A 23806-nucleotide genomic window follows, 5' to 3' on the forward strand; every position below is an offset into this window, starting at 1 on the left:
AGAGTTGACTCTGTCCACGCTTCTGTAGCTACTAATAATGATTATTGTGTTTAGCACAATGTTATTTATCTCCGTCGCACAGTTTTTATGTACATTAGATTTTATTATTTTGTTATATAAAGAGCGACAATTTTTCCTTCCTTCTGAGCTTGGCCATAGAATTAAGTACATTATGTGCCATGTGTATGCCGATAATTAAATAAGGGAATTGTCTTATTGCAGCTAGATGTAACTAGTATGAGCGAACATGTCTTGATGAAAGTACGTAAACTCTGGCAATTCTTATTGGTTCATTTATTAATAACATTGTTGAGGGAAAGCTTCCTTCCAACGTCAGCGTCATTTACACTGCTATGACTGATTCAGTGATTTACTATTTTCCCTTGTGGAAACGCATTTGAGATGGGATACGCGTACTCTAACGCGAAATGCCATATCGCCCTTTGATTTGGGTTACGGCTACAATTCTAATTGAGCGGAAGTTAGCGTGGGTTATTTCCATGAGAAATGGTAGTAGTCACCTGCGACAAAAGAAGACTATGATGAGTGATCTTATTAATAACATCGCTGTTTAACTTCTTAGTACCCTACCAAGTATGCTTTGTACACAGCACAACAATTTACACCAACAACTTTGATCAGAGGAAATAGTTTGGCTTTGTTGCTATAATTCAACCTCTAAGGGTACATAAAATTCAATTTATGGCTCCTCAGGGTTAGAACACATCTAACAATGGGTTCCCATACTACAGAGCTCGCAAAATGCCGTGGCCAATAGATGCTCAGTCGGCAGGGGAAGCATGGGAGAGCGGCATTGGTGGGGGTCGCTCAGAGCGTTGTAGGGGAAATGCCTAGCTCTGGAGGGGAATTACTATTCTAAACTGAAGCCTACACTCACATTTTTAGTAAGTATTAAGCAGGGCCCCTCCACAGCCACACTTGCATGGTGACCATTCAGAAAGATCTGTCATCTCTTCTTTGGCTAGTATTTAAAAAGAATTCTGCCGAATATCCAGTGATTTATTTTCGCATAGTTTGTTATTTTGTAACTTTCAGAGAAGATTCATAAGTGGGCAATTTCGAGTAAAACCTACACGTTTCTCTTGTTGCCATGTTAAAAATTACATCTTTTGCCAAAACTCAGCGGATTTTATAGTCTCACGTCACTAACACATTGTGCAGACGCAGTTGCGACAGAATTCGCAAAGAATGGTTTATTAAGTTTATCAGATGAGGTTCAGATGGCGCCAAGCACTATGGAACTTCACATCTGAGGTCATCAGTCCCCTAGAACTTAGAACTACTTAAACCTAAGTAACCTAAGGACATCACACACTTCCATGCCTGAGGCAGGATTCGAATCTGCGACCGTAGCAGCAGCGCGGTTCCGGACTGAAGAGCCTTGACCCGCTCGGCCACAGCTGCCGGCATCAGGTGAGGAACTGAGGCAAAGTACACTCAGCATTTTATGAAAAATAAAATATTCAGTGACCTCATTTACGTTATTCCAAAAGTAATATAATTTCTCGTAACACAAGCTATCAATAACCCTTAAAAATTATATTCCTTCATCAAAAAAGACTGTAGTTAGTTGAATAACACGGTAGATAAAGAAGTTTTGCATAATACCTATACGGCAAAATGCATCCTCTTTTTGTGCTATCATTTTCCAACATCTCATTTCGATGTGTCAAACCTTTTATGAAATATGAGAAATGTTGTTGATATTTCACCCTCGCTTTATCGCTGGCGCGGAGCAATCGCAGAGTGCGCTACGTCAGATCAGTTTTCTCGAGATTGGTGACAGATAGAGCCCTCTAACAAAGTCTAAAGAAAACTTCAATATATTATCAAAATTTCATATGCAGCTTTCACCTGCTTACAGACGAACACCAAATCATGTGATTGGTAAGCATTCAGATCCGCACAATGGCATATAATTCCCCCCTCTTTTCCACTTCTGGGTTGACGGGAAGTATTATCGTTAACACATGAACGTGGCCCATTCTATTGCCTCTTGTGCTAGTTCAGCGTTTCTCGATGACACAGCCACACAGCATACTTCACCAATTCGTTCAACGACATACCAACATTCTTCCTGTTGCCAGTTGTCTTATGTGAAATAAATCTTCTGCGTTATAAACTTAATAACTGAAATAGTAATAGAACTAACGTAACACGGTGTGTACTATTGTATGCATTCTGACTAGTATCAGACGGTGCTGTAACTAAATCCTCATAAACAAGTGATAGCTACATTAACCGAGACACTTCAGCACGGTCGCGCTCTAAATCAGCTGCTGTAGATTCTTACCGACAGCAGCTGTATTATGTTTGCTCTACTTACCAGTGTTTAAAATGCTCCACCGTTCCAAAACCACCCATCGTCATCAGGTTTAATGTTTGAGCCGTTGGACAATAAGCTATACACCGCTCACTAGGTCAATATAGAGGCTGATTTGGACTTGGCCGTTTTAGAAGAAGAAGTAGCACAACAAATATTAACAATCGATGAATGGCATGCGAAACAATTTTGCGAAGCTAGGGCTAAGCCGAAACGCTTCATTTAAGGCACATTAAACAGGTGCTTGTTACCACCCAGGGACAACTATGAAGCATTTCGGACGCCGTCCCGCTGCAACGCACCAAGCCAGATTGCTTCAACGACGGCAGTGCTGTAATGAAAATAATATCCGGTACCTCCGAGCAAGCTGACGCTGGTCGTTGGGATAAAACTCTTCCACAAGTCTATTCTTTTACTGGCCAACACCGTGAAACCCTTGCACGCTAGCTTGTGTAGCTCGCTCAAATTGAGGTCAATCTTCTGTCTACCACCGGACAAATTCGTAATGTAGTTATTGAACTAATGCAACAATATGAGGAACTGAGGAATTCAGTCCAGGAGTAGTCAAACCTAGCCGCTACGCTGGAAGGAAATAAAGCACTACAAATTCTATTGTATAAATCCACGCAACCGTATTACAACTACTACATTGTATGCTATTATTCAGCAAGGTTGACAACAAAAATCTTAACTTTGACTTATTATCCAATGAACTGTTCTCGTAAAAGCTTAGTAACAACTCTTTTTACAAATATAGCAAATTATATAATTTTGTTAGAAGATTTAATGAAAAAGTCCAAACGGCACCTACTACTTTAATACAAAGGATGTAATGACAAGGCGATTCTTCGAATTCTGTCACTCGTCACGGCAAATAGGCAGAACGCTCTCAACACTGTGGCGGAGGACAGGCAACAAAACGCACTGAAATTTGGCCTTCCACAAATTTAAGAACAGTTTTATGGCGTTAAGTGAAAAAGAAAGGAAAACAGATCAGAAAATAATATATATGACCCTCATTTTACATTCAGATTACGAAAAGTTGCATGGGTTCATATTATCATTCAGAATACCCAGACTGACGAGAATAGTAGTCACAATGTCAAGATTTTCTTCGACATAACAACGTTTGTGATATTTCAGGAGAAAATAAATCATATTTCAACGGTCGTTGCAAGGACATTGGCAAATGTACAGATTTCGAGATTCTGCATTTCGATTTCGAATGGGTTGTAGTTCATTTTGTTATATAGCTAAAAGTGGGAAGAGGAAGCGTTGTACCATTGCTTCATTGTATGTTAGAAACGTCAATGTAATACCATATCCGGAAATGAACACCTATCCATAGAGTATGCGAGTGAAACTGTTGTTGAAAAACAAGAGCGTTAATTGGAAATCTTGAGGGCTGACCACAATATGGGGCAAAAAAGTATGGTGATTTTCCTAAAATATCTAATGAGCTACTAGGGTGTGGTGACTGCGCTAGCGCCAACAGTAGATCGCAGCACAGGCATGAACAGTGCATGAAGTAAGAACAAAGTATTTGAATCAAAATTGTAAGAATTTATTTTGACCTCCTCTCTTTTAATGTATAGTAACTAACGTCAGTTTGCACAGATGAGAGCTGCTAGTGGCCAAAATACATCTTAGAATCCCAAAGGGTAATCATAGATGTTAAGCGGCGAAAGGATCAATAAGGCGTGCCGAGGGTGTGGTCTGTGCGGCGCCATAGTCCGCTCTTTCATTCCGCGTCTCACTGTACTGAAACCGGCCAACGCGAAATAGGTTCGGACACACGTCGCAGGCAGTGTTAAAAAATTAATTATAAACTCTAAAAAAATAATACTTATGTATTTAATGTTTTGTTTTAATGTTTTGCAGAGCATACTGAGGTTAAGCTGCACCCCTGCCAGAAATGTCATAATGGCGCCCCTCCTCTCTTCCTGTAAGGCTATAATTTTGTTAGAAGATTTATTAAAAATCAGACTTTACAGCTAAATATTGCAGAATGAAGTACACTGAAAAGATGTTTTGCACAAAACAAATAAAATGTATTATTGCAGTATATAAATTTAAAATTGTACAGATATTCTGAAAAAATTGAAAGTAAAAATTCTATATATTATAGTTCATAGAAGCTACTATAACTTGGTAATAGTATGAAGTATGATGAAGAACAGTTTATTTGCTCATAAATTTTAGTAGTGTATACAGAATGTTTCACAATTCATGTCACACACTTCTGGAGGTTGAGAGGAGACTTAGTAGATCAAATTTCACATAGGAAGCCACATCCGGGAACGTCATACAACGACGCCACAGAGCGCAAAAGCTGTAGGCGCCGGGGCCTGAAAGTATGTGTTAATACAGAATGATTCCTTGATGATGTTACACACTTTCACCGATGATAGAGAAGAGTAAATATATCAGTTTGAGGTAAGGGTCCGTGTACAGGAATCGAACGTGTCAAAAGTTACAAGCGTAAACCATTCTAATACCTCCGACAGTGGAATACATGTACCGGTACTGTTATTGCTAATGTTGTAGGATACGCAACTTCCACAGGTGATTGTATGTACCAAAACAAGTAAATATCTCTAGTAAATATGGACTATAAAATGAATAGCTTAAGAGTTATGAGCACTTCTTCAATAGAGAAGAAATGTTTCACACTAGCGAAGATGTACAAGTGCTCTGAGTTTGTCAGCTTTGTATTTTAGGCCCTTATTTACTATTTTTTCTTATATTGGTCTATACCACCACCTATACCAACACATATGAAAGTTGCAACAACAGTATCAGTACAACTATTCCACTATCAGAGGTATAAGAACGGTTTTCGCTTGTAAGTTTCGATGGTTCTTTTCCGGCACAGGCACCCTTGTCTCAATTGATATATTTCCCCTTCTTCATCATCTTTCATAGTATATAACACCATCACGGAATCAGCCTGTATATACATACATCTACAGGCGCCAGCGCATGTAAAATTGTTGCTCTGTAGCGTCGTTGGATGACGTTTCTCGATATGAGTTCCTATGTAAAACTTAATCTATGTCCCCTCTACAACATCTACCAGAGTGTAACATGAATTGTGGCAGCGCCTAATGGCCGTGTAGTTTGAGGCGCCATGTCGCGGATTGCGCGGCCCCTCCCGCCGAGGTTCGAGTCCTCACTAGGACGTGGGTGTGTGTGTTGTTCTTAGTATAAGTTAGTTTTAGTAGTGTGTAAGTCTAGGGACCGATGACCTCAGCAGTTTGGTCCCTCAGGAATTCACACACGCTTGAACATTTTTTTTTGATCATGAATTGCGAAACACCCTGTACATTAGTAATTAGGAATATAGGAATGTATCACTTTCCTGAAAGTGTGCTTTTATTATGATTTTGCTTTGCATTTCCTTGCTTTGAGCGGAAACTGGGAATTTGTGGTAAATTACTGTGGGATTAAACTGCTGAGGTCATCGGTCCCTGGGCTTACACACTACTAAATCTAACTTAAACTAACTTACACTAAAGACAAGACATACATCCATGCCTGAGGGAGAACTGGAACCTTCGCTTCGATTGGGGTGGGGGAGGGGGAGGGGGGGGAGCCGCGTGAACCGTGTTAAGGCGCTTCAGATCGCACGGCTGCTTTGAGCGAAGCATACTCATTGACTACGTCATTTACGTCCAGCTACTCTGTCCTTAAGAAATCTAAATGGACTCTCTGATTTCGCTCACACTCGACCTTAACTAGTATTTGATGTTCGTCAATTTGCCGAAATTGTGTTCACAATAGGTTCTGCAATCACTGGCATTATCGTAAATATTCTCATAGCTGTATCGATGATCGTAAAAGCTTTTTTTGACCCATAGTCTGAAAAAACCTTCGTAATGGGAAGCCGTCTCAACGGAACTTGATAGAAGCTGTTTCATTAAATAGCTCCACTTTATCAATATGTCTGCTACATGGGGCACCAAAATCAACTGCTCATTTTTCCGTATGAACTACGTTCAGCTATAAAAGTTAGCATTCAACCGTTTTTAGTCGTACACACTACTCAATAACGCCTTTGGAGAGACAATGCCACCTCCATATTTTCAAACTTAGCTCACGAAGTTAACCGTTCGAAAGCTTGTCAACACATTTGCAACTTTCATAAATGAAAATAGAAAATAGCACATCGGAACTTGAGCCCTCGTCTTTCATTAAAATCGTCGACTGCTGTCAATAGTCGTCTCATTTGACACCGCACATCACATCAGGCCGTGTTCTCCTGTGTCGCTATGGTCTCCAAGTGTGTCAAGTTGACCAAAGTTCCGAGGAAGATATAGGAGAAAAAGTAAATGTGGTTGGCGAGTGCCAGAGAAAACCTGAGTTTTGCGAAATGCATAACAGATTACGTTTGCTTGATTTGAACATTAACAGGCAGTGCAGGATAAGTGTGCTTCTACCGTCTAAAGGAAACTGATAAGAACGAATACTCTATTTGCAGATACACTAATGCCATCTACAGGCTTTAAGGAGGCTACTTTTCTTACCTCGTTACACAGGCCAGTCAATGGACCAATGAGCCAGAAGAATAAAGAAAAGGAAGTTAAGAAACAGTAACCTTAATGAGGAAAAATTATATTAGGTCACTACAACGCAATACGAAACATTCTCGAGAAAGGTCGCAAAAACTTTTAAATCTCACTGTGTCAAAATAATGTTCTAGACAAATAATGTTCTGTGAGTAGTAAGATCAAGTGAGAATCTTGTCAACAAAAACATATAAAGATAGAAAGGTCGGCAGTTAATAAAGTACGCTGCCCATCCCGCAATTCAAAGTGTATTGGACACGTGGGAAGCGCATTTTTGTTCAGATGGAATGAACATAAAGATGCATTTAGTTAAAGTAACTGAGACAGATCAGCTGTTGTGATCGACGAGTACGAAACAGACCATCCCATTAAAGGCGGCCGGAGTGGCCGAGAGGTTCTGGACACTACAGTTTGGAACCGCGCGACCGCTACGGTCGCAGGTTCGAATCCTGCCGCGGGCATGGATGTGTGTGATGTCTTTAGGATAGTTAGGTTTAAGTAGTTCTAAGTTCTAGGGGACTGATGTCCTCAGAAGTTAAGTCCCATAGTGCTCAGAGCCATTTGAACCAACCCATTAAGAAGACGACAAATAAATTCTGCACATGGGACAAAATGCACGAAAACTAGACTTTGTGGAAGATTTTAGATGAAAATAAACACAAAATAATCAAATGGTTCAAATGGCTGTGAGCACTATGGGACTTAACTACAGTGGTCATCAGTCCCCTAGAACTCAGAACTACTTAAACCTAACTAACCTAAGGACATCACACACATCCATGCCCGAGGCAGGATTCAAACCTGCGACCGTAGCGGTCGTGCGGTTCCAGACTGTAGCGCCTAGAACCGCTCGGCCACTCCGGCGGGCACAAAATAATCTTAATGTAAGAAAGAAAGACAACGGAACGAGATTTCGTAACAGCTTTTTAGAATTATTTTAAGGCAGATACATAATTATTGACTTGCAACACTTCGATGACGAAACACCTAAAAGATAACGATCATACCCAACACGTAAACAGTATATTTGAAAATAAGGAAAGGTAACTTTCTATAATGTGGCCATTTTGTCCCACACTAACATATTTCAGAGGGTAAAATGCAAATTTCTTTGATCAAGTAATCGTTCATTAGACCGCTCCGCAATTGCATATCTGGATTAGCATTATCAGAAGCGGTTTTTTCCTTCACTGCTTTTTTTTCCGCGTTTCTTATGTTGTTGGAGGACGTTTCGTAGGCCTGAAAGCTCACAAAATGGATGGGTGGTATGAGCGTCCGTCTTAAAAGGAATCTGCAGCTCAAAATCCGCTGTACTCTGGACAATCGCCCGGCCGCAGGCAGCAAGCCTGGCGTTCTCGTTCCCACGGACTCCGCTCTAGAAGAGATGGGGAACACACATTCCACTGTCGAAGGAAACACTGAATTCCTCGCAAAGCACTTTTATCCAGGTGTAGTTTCTCTTGAGGCGGCTGAATGTCCATTACGATGCCTCGGAGGAACGTCCAGTTTAAACTTCAGAGTACAGCCTCCACTGTCATTTTCAACAGAACCCGCACTTTTGCGCTGTGTTTCCATGCAGAGACTTTCATTCTTCCTTTTCAGAATCATGTCATAGAATGGGAGTAGACTCAAGGCTCTAACCACCTATGAGCGATTGGCTCAAACAAAATGAAATGGAAAAGGGTAGCAGATTGTTTAACACTATAACATTCCTCGGAACTCGGAATCTTCGTGCTCATTGGCGGTGATTTCAAGTCCTAATGGCAAGGTAGTTGAGTTTCATAGAGTTATTAGAGAACTCACTTTGATTTAGGATTTTATAAAATACTTCTTTTCAAGCTCTTGTAGAGTACAAACACCTATCAGGATCTTATAGAGCATAAATACTTCAGGTTAAGACTGGTGAGATGATGAACATGTAAGTAGGCTGTTTAAGTTTTTTTATTGGTATCGCCACATAGCGATCTGTATGAAAAATCACTGGCTGTGCTGTGTGCAGTCAGTGTCTGGTTTGCATTCTTGTAATACTCGCCGTTATAGTGTTGGGCAGCTGGATGCTAACAGCGCGTAGCGTTGCGCAGTTGGAGGTGAGCCGCCAGCAGTGGTGGATGTGGGGAGAGAGATGGTGGAGTTTTGAAATTTGTAAGAATGGATGTCATGAACTGCTATATATATACACTGCTGGAAATTGAAATAAGAACACCGTGAATTCATTGTCCCCGGAAGGGGAAACTTTATTGACACATTCCTGGGGTCAGATACATCACATGATCACACTGACAGAACCACAGGCACATAGACACAGGCAACAGAGTACGCACAATGTCGGCACTAGTACAGTGTATATCCACATTTCGCAGCAATGCAGGCTGCTATTCTCCCATGGAGACGATCGTAGAGATGCTGGATGTAGTCCTGTGGAACGGCTTGCCATGCCATTTCCACCTGGCGCCTCAGTTGGACCAGCGTTCGTGCTGGACGTGCAGACCGCGTGAGACGACGCTTCATCCAGTCCCAAACATGCTCAATGGGGGACAGGTCCGGAGATTTTGCTGGCCAGGGTAGTTGACTTACACCATCTAGAACACGTTGGGTGGCACGGGATACGTGCGGACGTGCATTGTCCTGTTGGAACAGCAAGTTCCCTTGCCGGTCTAGGAATGGTAGAACGATGGGTTCGATGACGGTTTGGATGTACCGTGCACTATTCACTGTCCCCTCGACGATCACCAGAGGTGTACGGCCAGTGTTGGAGATCGCTCCCCACACCATGATGCCGGTTGTTGGCCCTGTGTGCCTTGGTCGTATGCAGTCCTGATTGTGGCGCTCACCTGCACGGCGCCAAACACGCATACGAACGTCAATGTCACCAAGGCAGAAGCGACTCTCATCGCTGAAGGCGACACGTCTCCATTCGTCCCTCCATTCACGCCTGTCGCGACACTACTGGAGGCGGGCTGCACGATGTTGGAGCGTGAGCGGAAGACAGCCTAACGGTGTGCGGGACCGTAGCCCAGCTTCATGGAGGCGGTTGCGAATGGTCCTCGGCGATACCCCAGGAGCAACAGTGTCCCAAATTTGCTGGGAAGTGGCGGTGCGGTCCCCTACGGCACTGTGTAGGATCCTACGGTCTTGGCGTGCATCCGTGCGTCGATGCGGTCCGGTCCCAGGTCGACGGGCACGTGCACCTTCCGGCGACCACTGGCGACAACATCGATGTATTGTGGAGACCTCACGCCCCACGTGTTGAGCAATTCGGAGGTACGTCCACCCGGCCTCCTTCATTCCCACTATACGCCCTCGCTCAAAGTCCGTCAACTGCACATACGGTTCACGTCCACGCTGTCGCGGCATGCTACCAGTGTTAAAGACTGCGATGGAGCTCCGTATGCCACGGCAAACTGGCTGACACTGACGGCGGCGGTGCACAAATGCTGCGCAGTTAGCGCCATTCGACGGCCAACACCGCGGTTCCTGGTGTGTCCGCTGTGCCGTGCGTGTGATCATTGCTTGTACAGCCCTCTCGCAGTGTCCGGAGCAAGTATGGTGGGTCTGACACACAGGAGTCAACGTGTTCTTTTTTCCATTTCCAGGAGTGTATTATGACTATTAAGGTAAATACATTGTTTGTTCTCTATTGAAATCTTTCATTCGCTAACTATGCCTATCAGTAGTTAGTGCCTTCCGTAGTTTGAATCTTCTATTTAGCTGGCAGTAGTGGTGTTCGCTGTATTGCAGTAGTTCGAGTAACCAAGATTTTTGTGAGGTAAGTGATCTGTGAAACGTATAGGTTAATGTTAGTCAGGGCCATTCTTTGTAGCGATTACTGAAAGTCAGATTGCGTTGCGCTAAAAATATTGTGTGCTAGTTTAAGCACACTCATGTATAATTTTTCCAAGGGGACGTTTCAAACGAAACGAACCTCTCTACCGCAGAAAAGTTTTCTATGCTTAAGCACTAAGTGCCAAATGGGAGCCGACGTCACATGTTCCAGCTGCTGCTGCAGCCAGGCCGTTTATTTGCGCCTTGCCCGATTAGTAAGCTGTCACACCGTTACGGCTGCCGAAGCAGCTTAGAAACAAATCTAACCCGCCCCCTTCAGGAGCCAAGTACGCAATCTTAAAATCAGGCATCCAGCTTGTTGATTTCAGTGCACATTTTCTGGAATCTAATGGTGTTTGCTCCTACCTTGCAGTGTACTTTCTGCGTCTAATTAATAGCTTACGTAGTCATTGGTCATGTCTGTTAAGTTCTAACTTGACTTTGTTTTATCGTCCCTAGCCACATGTCCCAGGGATATACTTAGAGTTGTATTCCCTTGTCCAATTATTAATGATTCATTCAGTAATTCAAGAGTCAAAACTTCCAAAACGGAACGCAACTGATAACATGTGGTACTTGTGTTGAACAAATTGGAGTTCCAATTTGGTCCCTTGTGGACCTCCGTCTGGAGGTCCCTTCTGTACACCTCGGTGTTCCAAACGTATGCTACACCAGGACATCAACACAATTTTAATACGGCGAATAGACAAGTCAATGACCGGACGGGCAATTCATAATTTTGTGAAAAAGGGGGTACGACGCTGCTGCCATTCCAATACGCTCGATATTACACATCTTCAGCTTGGACTGTTCACTGTTTCTAATTTTCTTCTTTTTTCACAGTTCAGCACACCTTCTTCCCATTGTCATGCTTCATCTGTGTCCAGTCTTTGACGGGCTATCCACTGAGCCATCTTATCACTAAATCTGACGGGAGCTCGATAGCGAGTTTCCCTTGTCAGCCCCTCAAATCGGCTCAGCCCACGGGCTGACACCGCACTGGGCAAAGACTGTCGGACGATACGAGGCCGTGACGTCACCGCGTGGATCAGCTGCTCCGCACAGAACGGAAGAGAGCGTGCAGTGCACACCTCTACTGTCATATTAGAGTTGTTTGCAATAATGCTACTCTTTATGCCCACAATTGCATACACACACTTTATTTTCCCGCTAATTTATGTTCTTCTATTTCGTACATGAAGTTTAACTTTTACAAGTTAATCAAAACTACAGGCTGTGGCCGTGGCCTCTCGTACTGTACTTACAGCTATATTGGAAAACAAGTTTCAGTCAACATATGCACCTCAGGGTTGTGACTACAACTTCCACACGCCTCCGCCACGTCATGAGGCTCAGATTAATTTTTATTATAGTTATCTACTACATTCTTTATTAATTTCAGCTGACCAAGGTTCTTGTACTTATGTATGGCTTTCGTAGTGTCTGAATCTCGAATATGACCAAGTCGATTGTAAGAAATCCTAATATTCTGCATTAAGTGTATCTGGATTGAAAAAATGCAATATGTTACTTTCCCATTCCATTGCTGGGTTGTTTCGTTGTGCACTCCCTAATATTTGTATCTATTCACGAAAGTTGGAGGTTTGGCTCCATGTGTACAAAACACTTTACATAACGGTCATTCTTAAATGTTGTGTGCATTATGTCAAAATAAAAAAATCGACGAAATCGTTACATAAGTATTGCTAGTCCATAATAAGGTATGTAACATATAAAGTATCGCAAGGAATCTGAAACAAAGAAAATCTGGCCACAAATCGATAGTAAAATCTGCCCAAGGTTATTTTTAAAAGAAATCTAGCCGATATACGTTCAAAAATTATTGTTTTGAAAAAGTACACAGCGGCAAAAACGTTAGGTCATGGACCTACGTCGACGAATTCATTACTGGAGACAGAGAGCCAAAGATACAGTATGTGATCAAAAGTATCCGGAAACCCCCGAAAACATACGTTTTTCATATTAGGTGCATTGTGCTGCCACCTGCTGCCAGGTACTTCTTATCAACGACCTCAGTAGTCATTAGACATCGTGAGAGAACAGAATGGGGCGCTCCGCGGAACTCATGGACTTCAAACGTGGTCAGGTGACTGGGTGTCACATGTGTCATACGTCTGTGCGCGAGATTTACACTCTCCTAAAGATTCCTAGGTCCACTGTTACGATGTGATAGTGAAGTGGAAACGGGAAGGGACACGTTCTGCACAAAAGCGTACAGGCCGACCTCGGCTGTTGACTGACACAGACCGTTGACAGTTGCAGAGGGTCGTAATGTGTAGTAGGCAGACGTCTATCCAGAACATCACATAGGAACTCCAAACTGCATCAGGATCCATTGCGAGTACTATGACAGTCAGGCGGGAGGTCAGAAAACTTAGATTTCATGGTCGAGCGGCTACTCACAAGGCACACATAACGCCTGTTAATTCCAAACGATACCTCACTTGGTGTGATGAGTGGAAACATCGGACGATTGAACAGGGCAAAAACGTTGTGTGGAGTGACGAATCGCGGTATACAATGTGGCGATCCGATGGCAGGGTGTGGTTATGGCGAACGCCCGGTGAACGCCATCTGCCAGCGTGTGTAGTGGCAACAGTAAAATTCAGAGGCGGTGGTGTTATGGTGTGGTCGTGTTTTTCATGGAGGGGGCTTGCTCCCCTTTTTGTTTTCGGTGGCACTATCACACCACAGGCCTACAGTGATGTTTTAAGCACCTTCTTGCTTCCCACGGTTGAAGAGCAATTCGGGGATGGTGATTGCATCTTTCAACACGATCGACCACCTGTTCATAATACACGTCCTGTGGTGGAGTGGTTACACGATAATTAACACCCCTGTAATGGACAGGCCGGCACAGAGTTCTGACCTGAATCCTCTGCAAGATATTTGGGATGTTTGGAACGCCGACTTTGTGCCAGACCTCACCGACCGACATCGATATCTCTCGTCAGTACAGTTCTCCAGCGTTACCCATGGAGGACGTCACGAACTTGTCAGTCATTTTCAGCCAGGTGTCGCCGGCCGTTGTGGCCGAGCGGTTCTAGGCGCTTCAGTCCGGAACCGCGCTGCTGCTACGGTCGCAGGTTCGAATCCTGCCTCGGGCATGGATGTGTGTGATGTCCTTAGGTTAGTTAGGTTTAAGTAGTTCTAAGTCTAGGTGAGTGATAACCACAGATCTTAAGCCCCTTAGTGCTCAGAGCCAGTTTAACCATTCAGCCAGGTGTCCGGATACTTTTGATCACATAGTGTATTCCTATGGATTTATTTGTTAACTGAGAGTGTCTCCATGCGATCTGTGCTAGTATTTAGAAGAAATTATTTTATTAAAAACTGTGTTACAAAATATCGACAAACATACCTGGGTACAGGTCAACAGTGTAAATTTATTATTAATTTCATTAACTGCATCTGCAGCTGTCATCCAACTACAGACAAGCAGATTTTATTGCTTCCATGTACCCTTTCTTACAGCAACACGCTCCCTCTCTTTTCTCCATTTTCGTTATCTTTTTCTAAGTCTATTTTCCTCCCATATACTTTCATATTATTTAACGTGCAGTCTAAATCGCGGTCAGACAACATATTGTAATCTCTGTATTCCTACCCACAAACATACATATCACGTCTAAAAGCTTCTAGTGTCACTTCAGAGTTTAATCCAAAGGGGTATTTATTATTCTCTGAAGAAGCACTTGTTAAAAAACGGCCATTCTGTATTACGCAAGTTATAGATTCTCAGTTCGTTGTTGTTTTTCCTCATATTGGCTACTTTATCGCATTCCCTAAGGACACTAATTGTCTGGTCTATTTTAATGCATTCTGTTTACGCTTTTTAAATTTTTTGTAACCAAGTTGGCTGCAGTTGTACAACACTGTGCCATCTTAATGCTAAAACAAATGCTTTGTTATACAGCTGCTCCAACACAGTTAGTAACAACAGTATTTCGACGGAGGCAAACAAATGAGGCGCAAATCCTTAATAAAATATAAGAAATCGTTTATAAAACTTCGTATTTATTATTTTGCAAATACTCTTTGTCTTTCTATTTGCTAAACAATATTTATTTTATTTGTGGTAATATCTTATGGCACTAAACTGCTGAGGTCATCTGTCCCTAAGCTTACACATTACTTAATCTAACGTAAACTAACTTACGCTACAGACAACACACACACCCATGCCCGATGGAGGACTCGAATATTCGACGGGAGGAGCCGCGCGAACCATGACGGGACGCTTGACCAGCGGATAACCCGCGCGGTTACCAAACAATAGTGACAGTATAATGCTGACCATTTGTTAACAAAGTTTCATGGTTTCCTTACTGTAGGAGATGTGTGTGGAAATTGCAGGTCGTTCGAAAAGAAAGTATGTACGGAACCGGGAAATAAAACATAACGTAATGCCTGGTGAGTACAGAACCATAGAGCCTGATCCAAATCTCAAAAGTTTGTTTCGGTCAGTGTTAAAGCCTACAATAGAAGGTGATGGCAACAGTGTTATGTATGCATGCTGTGCGGAATGCAATGAGCTTCACGCGCACACTAAAGGGTCATCTGGCACTTAAAATATTTCACGCCATTCGTGCGTGACTAATAAAAAAGTGATATTTTGTTGACAAAAAACGTCATCCCATATCTGCTCAGGATAAAATTACTGACCAGTGCGTGCCCATGTGTGCAAGATACTAGATTTTATTTGAAGCAGTTGGAGGTGAAGGATTTTAGGATCTGGCTGACACAATAGTTGACAGTGCAGTGACTTACGAAAAACTATCCGCAAAAGCTATTACGCCTCGTCTCACAACTGTCTCACGACATGTAACACAATAAGGAGAAACCCTTAGGAATGAAATTACGCCTGAGCTAATTTATTAGTGAACACAGGTGAATGTTCGGGGACCACAAATTTTGTTAATCGGGACTTAACATCACACGTCTCGTTTACGATGTTTCCAGGCGAACCTAAAACGGGCGAAAAGGTTATAAAAAAATTGTTGAGACTGTTTATCTCCCTGTGTATTCACGTGAATAGTCTCATGGATGTACTGTATACTACTTATAAAAGTGCCAACATTATCACAGCTATTCGTGAATATTCCTAGAAGGAATTGTTACTGTCATACGCTGAACACAATGATAAGAAATGCGTTTAATGTGCAGTACATGGCCGGTCGCGGAGGCCGAGCGGTTCCGCGCGCTTCAGTCCGGAACGGCGCAACTGCTTCGGTCGCAAGTTCGAATCCTGCCTCGGGCATGGATGTGTGTGATGTCCTTAGGTTAGTTAGTTTTACGTAGTTCTAAGTTCTAAGGGACTGATGACCGCAGCTGTTAAGTCCCATAGTGCTCAGAGCCATTTGAATTTTGCAGTACATGTCATCCAGTTGTCCGCACTTTCATTTTATTCCGACTGCGGTGAAGGAACTTGTGACCTACGCAGAGGAAAGTGGCGTTCTTCATAGTCTTGATAGAACTCTGGAGCAGTCGAACAATACTTATTGAAGGACATGATTGACCATTCTTGAATCGGTGAAAAAGCAATACTCTACATTTTGTGAAAAGCTCACTGAGAAAGGAGAAATAAAAAAGCATAGAAGGCATTGACATCACGTTGCTGGACGAATTGATTTCTCTTCTGACGGTGTGTATGCTATAGTGATTTTATATTCAGTTGGTATACGTTAGCATGTGATTTATTTCAGGAATTTTGAAGCAGTGACATTCCTTATAACACTTCAAGGATGCCACAAAAGAACTAGAAACTGAGAAATCGCCTACAATGCACCTGTTGTTGCCGCGGAAAATGACGCTTTTGAAACATTTAAGCAAAAACCTCAAGACGAAGAGGCATCTGAAACAAACCCTTAGCGAATCCGACTGAAAAATTATTTATAGGAAAAGTTAATAACTCAGACATACTTAGAGCTAGGTTCTTTAATATGGGCACCTTTTCGCCATCTGAAAATGCTCTCTGAATCTCAGAGGCGTGAAGCCATGGAAAAGGTGTGGCACATAATCTACGAACTGCTGCGTAAACAATTACGAGTGACCAGTCACAAAATGGTGCTCCCTCCCCAAGCACCGTCTATCAAAGACAACCAAATTCGGCCCCAGAAAAGACGGTCACCCCAGAAATATTATCACCTACAGGTTAGGCAATTGTATGTGAACTGTTTGTCGGACTGTCCAGGCAGAATTTGAGAGCGACTTTGGCGAAGTTCTGAGGTGCTGGAAAAAAATTCTAATATTTTTAAGAACAAAACATTTGTTTTGTTTTCAGTAGTACTTTGACATCTTGCTGATTTGCCAAACAATATACCAAAACTCCTTTTTTCCCTAACAGGTGTAAAGCCTTGTGGAGAAAAGCGCAAAAGCAAAAACCGAAGAAACAATGTACTCAATAGATTCTCATCAAGTACCACCTCCAACCAAAGTACAGAAATTTGCTTTGTGGGCAGAGATTGACGACAATCCGATTCCCACAGACTTTAAATTGCCATAATGTAGTTTGTTACTGGAATGAAAACAAAAAAATTTTCCCAACTCACCAGAATAATGCCAGTAAAATTTTGTGTGTAAAGTCATTCAGCTCTGCATAATAGAGAAATTTTACTTGTGCAGGATCCATTCTAAGCGCACGACCGGCACTTTTGTATCCGGACAATGTTGTGCCGTTCTCTTTATTCACAGTAAAGTCTACTATCACAGAAAATGAATGAAGGAATACGTTGTAAATATTTTTGCACGACATGTTTCGTTTTGTGTTCTCTGTGAATCGGTTGCCATCATCGTATGTGTTTGTCAAGCAGCTTTCATTTATGCAGAGTGTCAAATTAGTGTGTATTAATCGCTGCAGAATAAACGAAACTGTTTCGTAGCGAATTACTGTTGCATTGTAGACGATGTTGGCAGTTTTATCTCACCCCAAAACATCATGGCTTGCAGTTAGTGCAATGAAAATCGTTTAGCATGAAAACGCTTAATTTGAATAATCTGTTGACACTAAATTTTATTGCGGACCCGGCTTAATGCCATACTTAAGTTTTCTTTAAGACAAAACAAATAAAGTGTTTTACACGACAATAATCTGCTTCTCGGGCAAACCTTCTGTTGGGACCCACCTACATAGGGAGAAATGATCATCACGATAAAATAAAATAAATCAGAGTACGCCCAGAAATATTTAAGTGCTTGTTTTTCCTGCGCGCCGTTCGAGAGTGGAACGATAGAGAGACAGCTTGTAGGTGGTACATTGAACCATATACCAGGTACTTTATTGTGAATAGCATAGTAATCACGTAGATGTAGACACACGAGTCGTGTCTACGTTTTATGATCTTACGACACCAGATGCTTTAGAAAAGCAGTCGATGACAAATGGCAGCATATACATATTTTTACACGTGGTTTCAACTCTAATGAATAGAATATAGCTGGCTGTAGACAACTCTCATAATATTATAAATGAGCCACAAAGGTCTCAACCACTGGTACTGATAAGCATTTTATTTCTCAATTTCTATTCCGACTTTATAGTAGTTACGAGACAGTTTTTGGTCTCTTCTGAGTCTTGTCTGAGACCTATCTCGCCACCCATCCCATAGGGCCCTGGTCTACCGTCCCAAAGCACATCAAAATTCCCACACTAAAGTGCCGTAGCACGACGCTAGAAGAGTCGAAAGAAAACAGCAAAGCCTAATGAGTAAAATCTTCTCGGTTTGCAAGCTCCGTCACTTAAAATAAATCATTCAAGAATGGGTAGCTCTCTCCGCAGTCATCACCAAGAGCTGAAATTACTGACTGCCAGTGTTCTGTTTGTATACATATAATGACAGCATCTGGAACCTCCCTTAGAGGGCCGGAGTGATGGATGCACGAAAGGCAGGTAGGGCAGCTCCTAGTAGCTCTGTCTCACTGCAGCACTGATTGACGTCAGATGGCGCGAGGGGTCGGCACCACATTTGAAGCTGCCGCTCTCGCATCCCTACAAGCATCAAATTTAGTCATTTGTTTTCGTTCAATATCCAAAGTCCATCACCACAACCTACTAAATGTGTATCCCTCACCTCTGTGTACATTGTTGCTGCTAATTTCGGCCACTTATAACATAATGCCCGATGCATGATGGTGCTTGAGCATAAAATTGACGTCTTTCCGAATTGTACATTTTACCCTTTCTCTAGGCAATGTTGGTATGATGGTGCTTGAGCAAAAATTCTCGTCTTTTCCAACTGTACATTGTACCGTTTTTCTAGGCAATGTTGATCCACAGCCGACGCCTCAACTTTCCTTTGCTTCATATGTAGTGAGTGATGTGAACAAAGCTCAGCAACAGCTAGACTTACTTAAATGCTACCACATTTACAGGGGACACCACACATGCGAGGAACTCGAAGACCTACGTTGTCTCTAACGAGGCGTAACATGTCTCTTATCTTGGAGGTGTGCCGGAACAACGGTCTCAGTCCATGTCTTTCCAGCACGCGTCCTACCTTGTTAGTAGTTGCTCCACAGTATGGAAGAAATACAGTTGGCTTAGTGTCTTCCGCGGATTCACGAGACGCTTTTTGTTGGTGGCACCTCAAAGCTCTTGCAATTTCACCGCTCCTGTAACCCTGCGTACTAACAGGATCTGGACCACTTTCTTGTGTACAGATGTTCTACTTGAATGGAAGACAAGAGGCCGGCTTGGTCATTCAGTGTACAGAAAATTTAGGTACACTAACGGGTACTTGAACACCAACGGTTTTCAAAAATGGCTCTGAGCACTATGGGACTAAACTTCTGAGGTCATCAGTCCCCTAGAACTTAGAACTACTTAAACCTAGCTAACCTAAGGACATCACACACATCCAAGCCCGAGGCAGGATTCGAACCTGCGACCGTAGCGGTCGCGCGGTTCCAGACTCTAGCGCCTAGAACCGCTCGGCCACTCTTGCGCCAACGGTTTTCACAACCCTGTACACAAGAAAGGGTCCTGAACACATTAACACACAGGGCAAAGCATCTAGCATTTGAATTTCAGCATCTGAAGCGTAGAAATTACAAAGGGTTTCAGGTGTCGCCGGTAAAAGACGCGTCTTGAATCGGCGCAAAAGGCCAAGGCAGCTGCATTCCTTCCTTACTGTACAGCAACTATTGGCAAGAAAGAAAACTGGACTGAGGCAAGTGTTGCGGCCAGCCTCCGAGATAAAAGTATGTTACACCCCATGAAAGGCAACAATAGTGTTCTAGTTCCTGGAGTGTATGTTGTCCCATGTGAAAATGGAAGCATTTAGATAGGTTATACTATTTGCACTGTTGATGAGCACTGTGAAGAGCATTCACGACATATCACACAAGGGGAACCTGTGAAATCGACAGTGGCTGAACATTGCCAGGAAAATGGGCATAAATTACAATGCGAAAGGGCGAGAATTTTGGCTTAAATACCATTATGCTGGGATTATGTTATACAGGAAGCTGTAGAAAATAGGATAAACAGCTATAATTTCCCAGAGACCAGAGGTACACACTAGGACATGGTGGCGGGCTTTTCACATTCAGCGGAAGCAAAAACGTAGACCTGACGGTTGTAGGCATGCGTGAGCGGCAGTTTGAGATGTACTGCCTACTGATCGCGCCACTTGCCGTCACATTGTGTTGCAGCGGGGCAGAGTTGCTAGTTACTTTCAGCACATTCGTCACTCCGGCCCTTTCGGGAAGGTTCCAGAAGTGGCCATTATATCTATATAAGTAGAATACGGTGCCAGCCCCAGCATTCAGTGATGTTAGGTCCTGAGGAAGATGATGGAGACAGCTATCGAAAAGTCGAGTGTTTTATTCGAAGTGATGCAGCTTCCAAATGAAGAAGATTTTATTGAAGGATGCTACTGCAAGACTCTGAAATGACTCAGACTAGCCCAGTGTCAAAGTGGATATTTTGTGGTAATTTATCTTCTCCATTTGAAAAGATACAACGCTGCAGCAAACAATGCTGTGTTGGTGACAGTGTACAGCAATTGTGCACCATCATATGACGCGTCTGTTAGGTTGTGCAAACATTGTAGTGTATCAAACTAGTCTGAAAATGGCGAAGAACAAAGTGGTATACCATTTCGCTGTAGAGCAGCAGGATTGTTTGGGAAGAGGGAGGTCTGTTGCTCTCAGATCGCCGTCTCACAATCGAGGTGATAGCGGAAAAAGTAGACATCAGTGGTGAGCCAGTTTCCCGCATCTTGCACGATATTTCGAATACGACAAATGTCGCAACCATCTGGGTCTCACGACTACTCACATTCAATGAAAAAGCGCGTTGAGCCAGGACAGTAGCCGAAGTGATGGAGGTATCGAGTCAGTCCAGAGGACTTGTCTAGCAGCTTAATCACCATCGAGGACTACTAGGGATGTTAATATGAGTCCGAAAGGAAGTAGATTCATTACCGCCGAAAACGGTGGAACGCAGTCATTATCGGGAACAGTGAGGCTGAGTGTTTGCTGAAGTACCATGGTGTGGTGCAGAAAGATTATGCCCATAAAGGGCGAACCGTAATAGGAACGTACTACAGAAATATACTGACGAGTCAGCTGCCTCATCATCACCCCTCCACTGCTTACGGTCACTGTATTAGCCTGGCACGGCAGTGACCTGTTTCTCTTTTCTGTAAAGAAGTAAGAAATACATTGGAATGAAGACGAGTTGTTTCTGAAGTGGAATGTTACCTGAAAAAGCAAAATGTACCTCAATTTCTATAATAAATGTCTCCGCCATGTCATCCAGCACTAGGAAAGATGATGGACGAGTGGATGTTAAAGATGGCTAACGCCGATCTTCATGATCGCAGATTTAGTTGTTTGAGGTGCATCACGTGAAGAGGATAGATACCCGTTGTGGTATTAATGTCTCATTGGGTAGCACACAGACGCACCAAATAATGATTGCTGAAAACACCTATGAACGCTAAACTTTCACAATATTCGTTTATTAATGTTTATGTACACACCAACAATTCTAATGCTTTTTATTTTCTATTCCTTTCCTCCGAATCTCAGATATACGCTGATGATAACAGAAAATGTTTTACAGTGAATGCCTTGATCAGACCCTAAGAAACTGAAACTACAGCGCTTAGGTGTCTGTGGGACAAGTTGCTAAAAATTTCACGAATACACGATCTGTAGTGCAGTAATGATAAAGCCATTCCTACACATAAAGAATAGTTTGAATAAATAATGGATAATGGTAGTGCCTAACGTTACTTGAACTTTTCAAGTGGCAATTGCAGCACAGCAAGCAATGTTGACGTCCTAGTAATGCTGATCGCAATGTTTTAGATGTTGAGGAAGTTCGAACCATTTGCATGAGTGACATGAGAGTATCACATTGAAGGATCGCATAGGCAAATTGGTGTAGTGCAGTGGCCAGCCGCTGAGGCCAAACGGTTCTAGGCGCTTCAGTCTTGAAACGCGCGACCGCTACGGTCGCAGGTTCGAATCCTGCCTCGGGCATGGATGTGTGTGATGTCCTTACGCTAGTTAGGTTTAAGTAGTTGTAAGTTCTAGGGGACTGATGACCTCAGAAATGAAGTCTCATAGTTCTCAGAGCCATTTGAACCATTTGTAGTGAAATGACTGCGAAAAGAGCGGTGATCAGTGATTCAGAACAACAATGTGGCAAGACGGGCAGGCATTCGTCGTTCCAGAACGACTCCAAATTGGGTCAGAGTACTATGCGACTTAACTTCTGAGGTCATCAGTCGCCTAGAACTTAGAACTAATTAAATCTAACTAACCTAAGGACATCACACACATCTATTCCCGAGGCATGATTCGAAACTGCGACTGTAGCGGTCGCTCGGCTCCAGACTGTAGCGCCTAGAACCGCACGACCACTCCTGCCGGCCCAGAACGACTCCATGTCGACAACATCGCTGAATTAATCGAAGATTTCTGACGAACAGACGAATGAAAACTGCTGAAATCTGGATAGAGGTCATGTGAGTAGTGGAATAACAAGGACGTGACCCTCCCCCCACCCTCTGCATTGTTACCATAGCGGATCCAAGATGGCGGCGATAGATATTGCAATGTCGCAATAACGTCATGACAGGAAGTTTAGATTTTGGCGCGGGAAAAAGGACTTTGAGCTATCTCCACTGGCCTAAGGAAATGGTGTGAAAAGTGAAAAAAGGTCACTTGGACTACCTCCCCTAACCTAAGCCGTCCGACTGCCACCTCTTCCTTGGAATTGGCGGGAAAGGACTCAGTCTGTGCTGGGCTGCTGGATAGGATGGACACAAGTCTTTATTTTGCCTACAGTCTTCATTTAAACAATTTGAGTGGTCATAGTCAGTAGCCCCATCCAATGAGTTCACCATGAGGCTCGGAGTCCAAGAGACCTAGTAGACGGTACTGCAACCAGAGGGCACTGTTGTACCGTATGTAATGTGATCCTAAATGGTGGTCTGTGGGAAAAATGGCGGCAAAGGACTCAGTCTGTGTCCAGCTACTGGGGAGAGGAAGAAGCGTATTTATTTTCGAACAGTTTAATTCAGGACGTATTTCACATCATTCATTTATTACACTGATACAAAACAGTCGCCTGGACATGCTTGGGGTCAAGACCTGTAAAGTACTAGCAAATCACCGGAATAACACTGTACACTGACGTACAGAAACTAAAATAACTCGTAAATTGTCAAAATCATGCATGTATAAAGCTATGCAAACACTCTTGCTAATTGTCAACTGTAGAAATAATGCATTGCACAGCCTGCAAACAGAATAATACCACAGACACGAAAACAACTCGTAAATTTTCAAAAGATAATGCATGTGTAACGCTATCCTAACACCCTCACAATGCTTAAACAGCCAAAAATAATGCAGTGCACAAACACTCGTTGCACGTAAAAACACTTTCAACAAACATTTCCAAAACACAAACATTCTCACTGTTATGTAGAGGCTCCTATGTCCCAGCACAATGGATGTCATGCGAATAAATGGACCATTCTGATCAGCTCTTACTGAATTTACCTGCCAAATTACTGATGTTTTTGGTGTGGAA

The sequence above is a fragment of the Schistocerca gregaria genome, chromosome X (assembly GCF_023897955.1).
Source record: "Schistocerca gregaria isolate iqSchGreg1 chromosome X, iqSchGreg1.2, whole genome shotgun sequence".
Taxonomy (NCBI): Eukaryota; Metazoa; Arthropoda; class Insecta; order Orthoptera; family Acrididae; genus Schistocerca; species Schistocerca gregaria.